The 4,601-nt window shown below is 35.6% G+C and overlaps 1 pseudogene; it reads right to left on the minus strand.

Annotated features, from left to right (window-relative positions):
- Positions 1 to 2,914: 2,914 nt before the first annotated feature.
- Positions 2,915 to 3,321, minus strand: LOC150015963 (peptidyl-prolyl cis-trans isomerase A pseudogene; annotated as a pseudogene).
- Positions 3,322 to 4,601: the final 1,280 nt, after the last annotated feature.

The raw sequence follows: 4,601 nt of genomic DNA on the forward strand, positions 1-4,601 counted from the left end.
CAGAACAGAATAATTGATTGCTGGTGGCAGCACACACTTGTTTTTAATTTTAGTGTTTAAGTACTCTGTAGGAAATATTAAAACACTTATAAGTCCTTTAGCAATTTGTAGGAAAAAGAATAGATAATAAAACTCATAATCATGTAATCTACTAATTGATTTTCTTCCATTTATTTTCAGGTTACCTTTAAATCATATTAAATGCTACTAATTCCCCATGCATATATAAATGTGGAAGAGGGCTATATGGGAAAAGGTATTTCTTGAATTCAAGCTTGAAATCTTTAAATTTGCATCTGGGGATATAAAAGGAAAGCCTGATATTTAGAAAAGTGAATATCTTCACTATAAATATGAGATATTTTATATAAATTTGTTCAGGAAAATAGGATTTATGTGAAGTGGCCGTTATCTTGGGCTAAAGGTTTCTCTTTCTGAAATTGCCATTTTCTTTAGCAATGCACCACCATATCTTGATGTGACTCATCCAAGGTATTCACGAAACACTACTTGTTTATTATCTCTACATACTTATGAACATAAATTATATGGCAGTAGCTGCTAGCTTGTAGAAATGGGCCACTTAAAGCACTTCAAAGTTTCCTGTATGAACCTTGAAATAAGTGTGAAGAAAAACAACTGATTTAGAAACTATTTTGATATCTTGCTTCTATGACTGATAACTTTCTGGTTGTGATTTCATTCTATTTATGTCCTTACCATAAATCTCTTTTTGTGCTCCTGTTAGCTTGAGTTTGTCTCTATGCCTTGTGACTATGGCTGCTAAAAAACAAAACTGAAATCTGTGTGGCTAAACACATAAAAGTTAATTTCTCTCTCACAAAAAATCTGCAGTTATATGGGATAGCTTTCATCTAAGGGTAGATTTAGAAATAAAATTCTAGGCTATTTTAATTGCGTGGCTTTACCACCTCAGTAAGTGAATTCCACTGTTGCCACAGAAGGTGAAGTGAGAGCAGGAGGTTTATATATTGGCTTTTAAATGCTTCAGTCTGAAATGTACACACATTGTTTCTATGCACAATCATTCATTGGCCAGAACTAGTCCAATGGCACTGCCAGACTGCAGGAGGGCTCTGAAGTGGAGTGAGTACATGGTTAGACAGTGTGTAGTAAATTCCTCTGTCATAAACTAAATGAGCCTAAAGGAAACAATGCAATTGATACAGATCATAATCAGCACATGCTGTACAAAAATAGAAATAGATTATAACCACTCGTTAATTGTGTTGAAAAATTCTGGCTCCTATATTTGGTCAGATTCAGTGTTCTTAGAAGAATACTGTCCTTTATTATTTGAGAAAAGAAAGATTACTTGTGAATTTGAGAAAGGAATTTGTTCTTTTAAAAATTTATTTATTTTTAAAAGAGAGGGGAAGAGAGTCAGAAAGAGAAGGAGAGAAATATCGATAAGTTGTCTCACACACCACCAACTGGAGACCTGACCCCAGGCCCAGGCACGTGCTCTGACCAGGAATCACACTGGCAACTTTTCCATTTGCAGGCTAGTGCTCAACACATCGAGGCACACCAGCCAGGGATGAGAAAGGAGTTTGTTATTTTATTTTTAAGATTTTATTCATTTATATTTTTAGAGAGAGAGGAAAGGAAGGAGAAAGAGAGAGAGAGAGAAATATAGATCAGTTGCCTCTCTCATTCCCCACACTGAGGACCTAGCCTGCAATCCTGGCATGTGCCCTGACCAGAATCAAACTGGCAATCTTTTGGAGCTCAATCCACTGAGCCACATTAACCATGGCAGAAATTAGTTCTTAAAGAGGAAGTAACATGAGAAGAATTCGAGTAATGGAAGTGGAAAAAATGGTTAAGGAGCACAAAATGAACTATTTAAGTGATGATCAGTTTTAGAAATTTTTTTGTGTATTTACTTAAAACTTTAGATACATTTTTAGAAACATACTAAGACATACTCAATACATTTATATATTTCTGTCTTCCTGATTTTTCCACAAATGAATTGAGGTGGTTTAATCATAATTGCTTGTTAAGCATTTTATTCATTGAATGTGCATCACTGACTTACAAAAAAGCATAGAAAGTTTAAAGTAGTTATATAAATTTGTGGAAATATGCAACAAATAAATGAATGTTTAAAATAATTGTTATAAAACTAGGTTTTGGGGTTGTTACAATTCTTAATGGTAGTAATGAAAATAGTGATGATGATGATGATAATGATAGCTTACACTTACTTAAGGACTGGTCACATGCTAGACACTGTTCCAAGTACTTTATATGTATTATTTCTTAATTTTGCAGTAATCCTTCTAGGTAGGTTAGTTAGTATTTTAAAGATAAGGACATTGAGGCAGAGCTATGGTAAGTGGTTTGCCCAGGTAACTGAACGCCTGCTTTATGTCTGGAGGGAATTAAATTTACCCCTCCCCAAACCTCTGCCTTATTGATAAGGCCCAGATTTACTTACATTGCCTAAATAGAAACCCAGAGCTCACAGGTCTCCCAACTCTAAGATCAGGTTAGACCCAGCTATTATTTAATCTGTCCAAAATGTTTAGATTGCCTGTTCAGTTCTTTGAACACAAAGACTGTTTTTATTTAGATTACAGTGCTACTAGGAATAGGGTAAGGCTGCTCTTGTGAGGGGTGAGCACTAGAGGGAAATTGTCAGCCAAAAAGGATGCTGGTTCTAGTGTAGCATTCCATTTTGAAATATTAGAGGGGTAAGAGAAATCTGTAATACACCTAGATCTTTGTGAAGGCATATATTTATTAAAGAATAAATATGTCAGGTTTTGCTTTTTCATAATCATAAACTTAACTCTGCAGTCCAGCTAGACTTGGAAGGGGTAAGGAAAACATGGAACCCAATGGACTGTGGAGAGAGCACAAAAATTACAGAAGATTCCAAGCAGATAGGGGTGAAGGGGTGCTCTCCTGAGCTACAGAAGGAATGGTCTGGTGGGTAAGATAAAACCCACGTCAAATGTATTAGAGTTGTCCACAGTCAGTAATGGTGATCTTCTTGCTGGTCTTGCCATTCCTGGACCCATAGCGCTCCATGGCTGTCACAACACCCATGCCGTCTTTCACCTGGCCGAGGACCACATGCTTGCCATCCAGCCACTCGGTCTTGGCCGTGCAGATGAAGAACTGAGAACCATTTGTGTTGGGCCCAGCATTCGCCATGGACAAGATGCCAGGACCTGTGTGCTTCAGGATGAAATTCTCATCATTGAATTTCTCCCTATAAATGGACTTGCCGCCTGTGCCGTTGTGGCGTGTGAAGTCCCCACCCTGGCACATAAATCCTGGAATAATTCTGTAAAAGCAGGAACCTTTAAAACCAAATCCTTTCTTCCCAGTGCTCAGAGCACTAAAGTTTTCTGCCGTCTTTGGGACTTTGTCTGCAAACAGCTCGAAGGAGACGGCCCAAGGGCTCGCCGTCGGCAGCGATGTCAAAGAACATGGTGGGGTTGGCCATGGCTGGGTGCGGGAATATCCGGGGTGGCGACGGCATCAGCAAGGCCCAAGTTTTGCTTTAATTAGCTCTCTATTAAAATGCTTTTGCTTCATATACAGTACCCCAAGTAATTACATGCTAAATGTAAATAATGTATTAATATAAGTGATATAGAATTGGTACAAATGAAATTACTGAATGCTCCATCACTTACCCATATTCCTTAAGGCAATACTTTGGAAATGTATTAGTTGGTACTCTTACCTGGTATTTTGGATGGTATACCAAACAGTCCTGTGTTATAGCCCCATTTGTTTTTGATATTATCTTATTATATTTTAAAAGGTTACATATTTTAAAAAACTAAGAATATTAGGGAAAATATAACCCACACCCATGTACTATCAATGAGAATTAGCAAGGGTTAATATTTCCATTTCTTTCCTAAATGAATACACTTTTACTGAGAGCTATGAAGTCTCCTTCCTATTCTTTCCCAATACTGCATTCTGTATAGACCTTCCCCCAGAGTCAACCTCTATTATGAATTTGAAATATGTTCTTTCACTTTTATCATACTAAATTTTAACGTCTCATGGTTATGGTAAAAGAACACACTTTAAAAAATATATAAATGGTAATACATTAAATGTCTTTCTACAACTTGAATTTTCCCCATTCATTAGTATACTTTAAGTTGATCTGTTTTTATAAATTTAGATCTAGTGCATTCATTTTAATTTACATTTTCATATATATGTCTTCTTGAAAGAAATGGAATTACTCAGTTATATTATTGAGCTTTTAAAAACTTCATTAGATAACACTGAATTGTTCTCCAAACTGGCTGTAGTAATTTATTCTCCCTCCAGACTGTAGAGAGTTCCCATGATTTTATACATCTTTGGCAATATTTTAGTAAGAGATTTTGAAAATTGTTTTTTTTCCCTCAAATTTTAATTGTTTTGAACTTTTAAAATTAAATTACTAAATATCTTCATGTTCCTGGAACTTTATCTGCTCTTTAACAGACTGTATTTTTATTATGGTAGATGAATATCAGATATGTTTTTAAACATGTTGTACTCTGAAGTAATAGGAAAAACTTTATAACTACTTAATAAAAAGTTACTATGTA

This window comes from Furipterus horrens, unplaced genomic scaffold (assembly GCF_987537825.1).
Source record: "Furipterus horrens unplaced genomic scaffold, mFurHor1.1.pri manual_scaffold_3, whole genome shotgun sequence".
In the NCBI taxonomy this organism is placed as follows: domain Eukaryota; kingdom Metazoa; phylum Chordata; class Mammalia; order Chiroptera; family Furipteridae; genus Furipterus; species Furipterus horrens.